The sequence below is a fragment of the Triticum urartu genome, chromosome 2A (assembly GCF_056163025.1).
Source record: "Triticum urartu cultivar PI428250 chromosome 2A, HENAU_Tu73, whole genome shotgun sequence".
NCBI lineage: Eukaryota > Viridiplantae > Streptophyta > Magnoliopsida > Poales > Poaceae > Triticum > Triticum urartu.
This window is the reverse complement of record NC_141874.1, coordinates 580,362,486-580,372,470: the sequence shown is the minus strand read 5'-3', so window position 1 is coordinate 580,372,470 and position 9,985 is coordinate 580,362,486.

Below are 9,985 nucleotides of genomic sequence, written 5' to 3'. Positions count from 1 at the left end.
CAGTCAAACAACCCCTCCGCCGACTGTCGGAGGAGAAAAGAAGGATTGTGGGAGAGGAGATAGCCCGGCTTCTGGCAGCCGGCTTCATTATGGAGGTTTTCTTTCCAGAGTGGCTCGCCAACCCGGTCCTCGTGCTAAAGAAGAACAACAAGTGGCGCATGTGCATAGACTACACGAGCCTCAACAAGGCCTGCCCCAAAGATCCCTTTGCCCTGCCAAGGATTGATCAAGTGATAGACTCCACGGCCGGATGCGAGCTGTTGAGTTTCTTGTATGCTTACTCAGGATACCACCAGATAAAGCTAGATCCGGCTGACCGCCTGAAGACCGCCTTCATCATGCCATTCGGAGCTTCTGCTACCTGACTATGACATTCGGCTTAAGAAATGCCGGTGCCACTTTTCAGCGTTGCATGCAGAAGTGCCTCCTCAAGTAGGTCGGTAGAAATGCCCACATCTACGTAGACGACATTATGGTGAAGACGGAGAAGTGCGACACCTTGCTGGAGGACCTTAAGGAAACATTTGAGAACCTGCGCCGGTTCCAGATCAAGCTCAACCCCGAGAAATACGTGTTCGGAGTGCCAGCCGGCCAGCTCCTAGGCTTCCTGGTCTCCAAACGCGGCATCGAATGCAACCCAGTAAACATCAAGGCCATTGAGAGAATGGCGATTCCCACCAAACTTCGAGACTTCCAGAAGTTCACCGGGTGCTTGGCCTCCCTGAACCGCTTCATCAGCCGGCTCGGAGAGAAAGCTCTCCCCCTCTACCGCCTCATGAAGAAGACCACTCACTTCGAGTGGAACGACCAAGCCGACCAAGCTTTTCACGAGCTGAAGAAGATGCTGGCCACGCCGCCTGTCCTGGCGGCGCCGACTAAGAAAGAGCCCATGCTCCTCTACATTGCTGCAACCAGCTGGGTGGTCAGCACCGTCATCGTAGTCCAGCGCCCAGAAGAGAGCCGAGCCCAGCCGGTCCAGAGGCCGGTGTACTATTTGAGCGAGGTGCTGTCTACCTCGAAGCAGAACTACCCGCACTACCAGAAGATGTGCTATGGCGTGTACTTCACCGCCAAGAAGCTGAAGCCCTACTTCCAAGAGCACCCCATCACGGTCGTATGCACCGCCCTGCTTGCCGAGATCATAGGCAGCCGGGATGCATCCGGCCGGGTGGCGAAATGGGCCATCGAGCTGGCCCCCTACATGATCTTCTACCAGCCTCGCACCGCCATCAAGTCCCAAGCATTGGCCGACTTCCTCGTCGACTGGGCCGAGACCCAGTACCTACCGCCAGCTCCCGACTCCACTCATTGGCGCATGCACTTTGACGGGTCCAAGATGCGCACCGGCTTGGGAGCCGGCGTCATCCTCACCTCTCCCAAAGGCGACAAGCTCAGATACACGCTGCAAATTCACTTTGCCGCCTCCAACAACGTGGCCGAGTACGAGGCGCTCATACACGGGCTCCGGCTTGCCAAAGAGCTCGGCATACGCCGGATCCTATGTTACGGCGACTCGGACTTGGTAGTCCAGCAATCATCCGGTGACTGGGACGCCAAGGACGCAAATATGGCAAGCTACCGCTTCCTCGTTCAGCAGATCAGCGGGTACTTTGAAGGATGTGAGTTCCTCCACGTACCGCGAGCCGACAACGAGCCAGCTGATACCCTGGCTCGAATAGGCTCCACTCAGTAGGCAATACCAACCGGTGTCTCTCTGCAACGCCTCCTCAAGCCGTCTGTCAAGCCGTCTCTAGAGTCCAATTCCATCTTCGTGCCGCCTGACCCCGACGCGGCCAGGTCCGGCTCAAAGAACCAAGCAGGTGACCCGGGGACTTCGATAGTCGGCCCGGGGACGTCAGTAGGCGGCTCGGGGACTTCCGTAGTTACGCCCGACCCGGGGACTGCCACACCCGGCTCGGGGACTGCGGTAGTCGGCCCGGGGACTGCACCAACACAACAGGCGGCGGCCGACTCCAGCATTTCACCACCCAGCCCGCCCGCCCTGGTCGAAGTAGCCATGTTGGCAATAGAAGAAGTCGCAGCTCCATCATGGGCTTAGTCCATCCTCAACTTCCTAATAAACCAACATCTGCCGGCTGACGAAACAGAGGCAAGACAAGTCCAACGCCGAGCCGGAGCATACACAATCGTCAACAGAGAGCTCGTCAGGCGCAGTGTCACTGGAGTCTTCCAGCGATGCGTCGAGCAAGAGAAGGGCATCGCAATCCTCAGAGACATCCACCAAGGAGAATGCGGCCACCATGCGGCCTCAACATCACTCGTCGCCAAAGCTTTCCGCCATGGGTTCTTTTGGCCGACTGCTTTGGATGACGCCAAGGAGTTAGTTAAACATTGCAAAGGGTGCCAACTCTTCAGCTCCAAGCAACACATGCCGGCTTCGGCACTCAAGACCATTCCCCTCACTTGGCCCTTCGCCGTTTGGGGACTGGACATGGTGGGCCCATTCAAGACGGCGCGCGGCGGCATGACACATCTGCTTGTCGTCGTGGACAAATTCACCAAATGGATTGAGGCAAAGCAGATCAAGAAGCTGAATGGGCCGACTGCCGTGACATTCATCGCAGATATAACAACTCGCTACGGCATACCACATAGCATCATCACCGACAACGGCACGAATTTCGCCAAGGGAGCTTTGGCACGTTTCTGCGCGACGCAGGGCATCCGGTTGGACTTAGCGTCCGTTGCCCACCCGCAGTCAAACGGCCAAGTCGAGCGAGCCAATGGCCTCATCCTTTCCGGCATCAAGCCCCGACTGGTTGTACCACTGGAACGTTCGGTCGGCTGTTGGCTCGACGAGCTGCCAGCCGTCCTCTAGAGTCCGCGCACTACCCCAAACAAGTCAACCGGCTTCACTCCTTTCTTCCTCGTGTATGGTGCCAAGGCGGTCATCCCAACTGACATCGAGTTCGACTCGCCTCGGGTAACCATGTACACAGAGGCGGAGGCCAAGGAAGCACGAGAAGACGGCGTCGACCTGCTGGAAGAAGGTCGGCTGTTAGCCCTCAGCCGGTCCGCCATCTACCAGCAGGGCTTGCGCCGCTACCACAGCCGGAAGGTCAGACCAAGATCTTTCCAAGAAGGCGACCTCGTGCTCCGGCTGATCCAGCGAATAGCCGGCCAGCACAAGCTCTCGGCCCCTTGGGAAGGCCCCTTCGTCATCAGCAGAGCGCTGGGAAATGACTCCTACTACCTGATCGACGCACAGAAGCCGAAGGGACGAAAGAGAGACGACTCCGGCAAGGAGTCGGAACGACCATGGAATGCCAACCTCCTCCGAAGATTTTACAGTTGAAATGCAGTATGTATCACGCTAACTTTTGTACTAAGTATGAGACAAAGGCCCCTCGAGGAGAGCTCAGGGACTGCCATCTTTTATCTATAAATGAAGAGTATCATGCTCATGATCATGTCATTACTTTCACTTTTTTCGTCCGGCACCGGGTTCGACTAGTCGGCCCGGGGACTGGCCGCCTTGAGTTATATTAGAAGTCCTACCCGCGGTCAGACAAGTAGTGTGCCGGCACCCAAGCCTTCTCTTGCCAAAAGCCGCAGTTCGAAGAACCGGCTGTTCGGCTGGCAAGAGTTAAAGGCAGGAAAGGACGCCCACACGACAAACAGCTAGGGACTAACGGACTAATATAACAAAAGCCGGTTTTTCTCCCACCACCGACCGACTACCAGAGTAGTCGGCCGGCCGGCTTCCATTCACCACGCTTCAATCTAAGAAAGCTCGAGTACTTGCCTTCCCCAAAAAATAAAAAAAATGAATATAGCCAAGTTCTTCCTTAGCCGCAGGCTGCAGAGCAGCTGCCGGTTGGGAAAGTAGCAGCTAGGGGAAGGCGGCAAAGGAAACAGCCTAAAGATAAAAAGCATACGCGAATGGAAGCCAAACACACACACGATCATATTTACACAAAAGGCCTTCGAAAGGCCAGCATTCAACATAGTTTGAATACACCCCCAGTGGGTGGAACTGCGCAAGTTTAACAAAAATTGTTCAAAGAGTAACAAGCAGGAAAAGCAAGGACGGCAGATTAAGCCAAGGGAGCGACTGGCGAGTCGGGCAGGTCGGCAGAGACGGCAGCGCTGGCTGGAGGAGTGGCCGGCTGGCGAACTTCGGCATGATCACCACCTCCCGCAGAGGGCGCGCTAGCACGCGCCTCGTTCCTGGAGGCACGGTCAGGCTGGGGCTAGCTGGCCGCTTCACCGGCCGGCTCGACGTCTTCGCCTTCCTCTCCTTCGTCGTCTTCACCTTCATCGCTGGAAGCGATCTCCTCCGCCGAGTCCTCACCCGCTGCCGGGTCCAGCCCAAACCATTCCTCCGGCTGGGCAACGCCGTCGTCATTTATTTCAGGAGCAAAGACGCTGATGTCAGTGCACTCGGCGATCGTCGAGGCACGCTGAGCGATAGCCGGCAGCACCTCCTCCATCTCCTCGTCGGCCTCCAGCCGCCAGGTACGCAGCTGGTCCAGGTTCAGCCCGGGATACCAGGCTCGGACGAACTCCAGCGCCCGCCCAGCTCCAAGCTGGGCCGCCGATGCCTTCCAGGCCTCGAAGCGGCCAACCGCAACCTCCAGCCAGTCGGCAGTCCGACTCGGGGTGCGGGGAATCGTTTCGCCTGGCCAGAGGGCGGCCAACACCTGCGCCCCGGCGCGCTGGAGGCGGCGGAGCATGCGGTGAGCCGGCTGCAGCTGGGCTTGGACCGCCAAGAGTTGCTCCTCAAGCATCCGGCTCGCGTCCAGCGCGATTTCAGCCCCCGCCTGCCGGCGCGCCTTGCGGTGGGCCTCGATGGTCTGGGTGGCGGAGACGGAGTTGCCGGGGAAGTAGTCTGCACAAAGAACAAAAAGCAGCACAAGTCAGAACACAAATCAGGGGGCAAGGGGCAAGCAAGGAGTAAGAAAGGCGGCTTACCGTCGATCAGATCCTCAATCCGGCCGAAGCCCTCGCTCAGCGCTTGTTTTGCCTCAGCCCAGCCCGCCGCTTCGGTCTCGAACTCAGCTTTGAGGGCGTCCTCGCTGTCCTGCGCCTTCTTCAGGGCCGCCTTGTGGCTCCCCTCCTGGTCGGCCAACCTCTTGGCCAGGCGGTCACGCTCCAGGACCAAGGCGTTGTACTCGGCTTCTTTGGCACGAAGGGCAGCCTGGGCCCACTGAGCTACCCCCTCAAGTCGGCATTGGCTCCTGCAAACATGAAGACAAAGGAAAAAATCAATAAGGAAGAAGTCGTCAGAGAAGATCCGACCCGACTGCTCAGCAGTCGGCCCGAATCTCGGGGACTACACCCAGTGGGTGCGCTGACGCGCCCCCACAGGAGATGAACGAAACAAAGCACGCACTCCGGCTGCTGGTCAGGTCCTCGGTTTTCCGGCCCAGCTCCTGAGCCTGGGAGTTGAAGGCAGCATGGAGGTTATGGTATTCCTGGAAGATCAGACAGGATGCAAGAATAAGATAGCTGTCAGGACCTAGTATGTTCCAAGCCGCCTGCTCAGCAGCCGACTCGGAACTCGGGGACTACACCCAGTGGGTGCGCTGACGCGCCCCCACGGAAGAAATCAAAAAAGCAAAACAACCAAGGCCAGAAGGCTCACCCGGATGACAACCCGCTTCGTGAGGAACTCTTGGGTATATCGCTGCAGCGAAGCGGCCTAGGCTTGAAGCCGGTTCCGGACCTCCTGGGCCACCGTGTTCAGCTCGGCCGTCCCCCCGCTGGGCGTCCACTCGGACGTACTGGCGCTGGCCGCCTCCAGGGCCTCCGTCGTCTGGCTGGCGCCCGCAACTTGGTGCGACTCCGGCACGGAGGTAGCTCCCCCTGCGCGCCGGCGAAATGCCGGCTGCACCTCGAGGCCGGCCCCTGCCTCCGGCTCGCTCCCGGCCGGCTGCTCTGGCGCCGCGGCTGGTTGGCCGCTTTGGCCCGTTCCACTCGGCGCTATCTGCGGTGCCTCCTCCAAGAAGACCATGTGGTCCTCCCCCCTCTCCATCACCGGCGGGGCTTGGTCGACCTCCTCCGACGGGGGCACGGGGATGTCGGGGGCCACAGCGCGGAGGGGAATGACGAGCAGCGGGGGCTGGTTGTGAGAGGCCTCCGCCTCCGTCTCCGCGGCTGCCGCCTCCGCCCGGGCCTTGGCCGCCGCGTCGGCCTGCTCCTTCGCCGCCTGGGCGGTTCTTCGCTCCGCCGCCTCCCGCTCCTCCCGCTCCTCCCGCGCCTCCCGTGCGTTCCGCTCTGTGGCCTCCATAAGGTCGGCACGGCGATCCACGCGGCGGGAGCCTGAGGACCCTCCAGTCGGCCCGACTACGGAGCCGCCAGGACCTCGCTCGAGGGAAAGCGGTGCCCTGCCCAGCGAGCAAAGAAAGGTTTAGAAGAGCTTCAATCAAAGAGGACAACAAAAAATAATACAAGACATTTGACGACTTACACCGAGATCGCCTGCGGCTGTTTCACCGCCTTGCGGAAGCGGGCCGCCTTCATGGCCGCCTCATCCCGCTTGGTCGCCGCCGTGGAACCCTTGGATTTCTTCGGCCGGCTGCCGAAGAAGGTCGACGCGGCCCGGCGTTTCTGCGCGCCGCCACGGGCAGCCGGCGCGGCAGACGGGCCCGCGCCTTGATGATCAGGCGCCGGCTGGCGGTGCGGGGCGGCTTCAACCTTGTCATCGTCCGCCCAGTCCTCGAGGCCGGCCCCGAGCCCCGCGCCTCCTGCCTCGTCGCCTTCCCCCACGATGGCATCTTCCATGGCGGCCGCTCCCGGATCCGGATCATCGACGTCGTCCACCGTGCGGTCGGGGAGGAGCTGGCGCTCTACCCCTGTGGCCCCGGCCGTCGGTGGAAGAAGAGGGTTCTGCTAAGGGCAAACCAATTAATCAGAAGTCGGCCATCACGAGGCCGGCTACGTAAGCCGGCAGGTTGACGTAGTCGCCTTGCTGGGCGACGTTCTTCACGTAAAAATAGGACTTCTACCAGAGCTTCACCGACTAGATCAGCGGGATGGGCGGGAACGGATTGTTCTCGCCCGTTCGCCTCATGGCAATGAAGGCTCCGCAGGGGGTGGGCACGCCCGCGACAATGGTGCAGAGCTTGCTCTGGAAGAATTCTCCCCAGAGCTCGAGAGTGGGGAGAACCCCAAGAAAGCCCTCGCACAAGGTGACGAAAGCCGACAGCAGCATCACCGCGTTGGGCGTGAGGTGATGCGGCTGGAGGTGGTAAAAGTCAAGAAAAGCACGAAGGAATCCGCTCGCCGGGAGGCCGAAGCCGCGCAGGCAGTGCGGGCGGAAGATTACCCGCTCGCCCTCCTCCGGTGCCGGCGAAATCTCCCTCGCCGGCGCCTGACGAACCCGCACGTAGTTATCGCCCGGTAGACGCCGCGTCTGGTGGAGGAACTCAACGTGGTCCTCGTGGACGTTGGAGCCATCCCACGAGCTCGACAACACCATGAGAGCGACGCGGCGAGGAACAAGACAATGCGGCGGCGGAGACGCGCACGACCCCGCTACGGCGGGACCAAAGGAACCGAGAGGTCTGACGGCGGAGCGGCGCGGCAATGGGTCGCTGCGGCAGCGAAGGGAAGAAGAAGGAAGGTGAGAAGGGGCGGAGCGAGGGAGAGCGTGCGAGCCTCTGCCGCTCCCCCTCCTCCCCCTACTTATAGACCTGCGCGGCGGAGCCGAGGAGGCGTGGTGTGGGGGAACGTGGGATCAACTGCGCCCACTCCCCCATGTCCCGCGATTATTGCGCCCTGATGGCGTAATAAAATCGCCGCGGGAAGGCGAGCGGTCCGTTGTGGGCCGCAGAAGATCCGCGCTCGGGCCGAGGCCTAGGAGTGGCGGGCCCGGGCCTGCGGCAGCGTCCCATCGCGCGCGTGCATTGGCAGGTTTTCCTTGCCACGTGGCCCGTGGGATGGCGCGCGGTCAGCTTGCAAGCCGACCCACGTTCCCGCCTACAAGAAATGGAGCTTTCCGAAGACGGCGCGCATAAGCAAAGCCGGCTCCTCAGGATAGGAAGCTGACCAAGCTTCTCGTCCCTTTGTCAGCCTCGAAGCTCGATCAGCTTCGGGGACTACTGTCGGAGTAAATGACCACGGGTAGCCTAGCCGGCTCCCCCTGGCCCTTCTGAAAAAATTACGAGCCGATCCGGCCCTCAAGAATCCAAGACATGGGGCCGCCTTCCCCTTGCCAGCTGTCTCCCAGGCCGACTATTGGAAGGCGGCCCGGCTTTAGCCCTCATGAAGAAAGCCGCGGGAGGGCTAGCTCCAAGAAGCCGGCCACGAAAAGGCCGACTCCAAGAGGCCGGCTCCCACAAAGCGGTCAAGATCGTACCCTCGAAGTCTGCATCCACATAACGGCGATGTGGCGGGGCGGGGCTACAGTAAAGCCTGCCACCCCCAAATCCCGGAGCACGCCTGGCACAGTACGCCGTACGGGGTGGCCATGGCCCGTCCGGCACGGCACTGTTGCCATGTTGACCCTGATGCCACCCACGATGGGCTGTCAGCGCGGCCCACGGGCGGTGGGCCCCTTCAGGAAGAGAGACACCCGAAGGCGGCCAGGCCTCCCCCAGTCGGCCCAAGACAGGGTTGGCTCCCCGCTGCCGGCTTGCCTCCTCCCTCGAAGGAGACGCCCATTAAGGAGACAAGACGCGGTGAGCCTACAGCGATCGCCCGCTGGGCGGCGGCATTGTAGCCACGCCCACCTCGGCGAAGCCCTCGTCACCAGGATGAGGCAACAGTGACCAGCCACCGACAAGGCCCTGGACAATGGGGCCTGCCTGTCGACCAAGGAGCCGGCAGCCGGCGGGACCCACCAGCCGGTGGGCCCCAGCAGCCGACGCAGAGGCCGGCGAGCGTAGACACAGACGGCTGGGGCCCACGCCCAGCCGGATTACCATTGTACCCCCGGGGGGTGGGCCTATATAAACCCCCTGGGGCACCCATGCAAAGGGTTGATCTGAGCTAGTTTTAGACACCACATAGAGAGGAGAGGAGAGCTAGCCGTGCCCTTCTTCTTCTTCTCGCCAAACAGCTCGAGGAGCATCTTGTAGCCACTCGTTCATCTAGTGATCATGCGGAGACCCCGCAGAGCAGCAGTAGGGGTGTTATCTCCATGGAGAGCCCCGAAGCTGGGTAAGATTCGCCGGCGTGCATGTCTTCGCCTCATCCCGCTTCCAGGCACCAGCGACGTCTTACTGGCTCCCATAATGATAAGCCACCCGTTGGCATATGTCGCACCTACCACCCGACACCCATCCTAGCGTTCTCTGTCACCAGGTCCGCTTTAGCCTGAGCTATCTGATCTTTCACCTTTGCAATCTCCGCATTGTGCTGATCCCTGGCCGCTGCATCCACCTCCGCGGCCATCAATGTTGCCAAAGCGTTGAACAAATCAGACAGGACTTGGGCTGGAGGCGGCGCAGAGCTTCCTGCCCCTGTCGGTGTGGCCGTTGTTGAACCGGAGAGTATTACTGCGGCGGCTGAAGAATGAGGCGCTGATTGTGTGCCGGCCATGAAGATGGCGGCCCGGTTTGGCAGATCAGGGGAATCCAGAATACTGTTGCCCTCGGATCCTCCATCAATCCGGCCATCCTGCAACTGGTAAAGCGATTCGGTCTCTCCAGAAGACTCGTCGTCAGAACAGACCACGGTCTCTCCATCGGACACCGGCCCGTCCTCGTATCTCGCTCTATGGATGACACCTATGAAAACATGCTTTGCCACAGGCTGAACCGACGAAGAACTTGCACGCCGAGCCGTTTCGATGAAGTCGGTGCAGATGTCCGGCTCAGGGGCCGGTTCGCTGATCTTGCCGATGAAGACGTGAATCCCACCGAAGGGGACCCGGTACCCATACTCGACTGAATCGGCCTCGGGACCCCATCCTGCATTGTCGATGTAGAGCTTGCCGTGACGACTCTTCGTCATCTGGCCCACAACGTATCCCTTAAGTCCATCAAAGTTGCCCTTCAAGAACTCAAAACCATTGTGC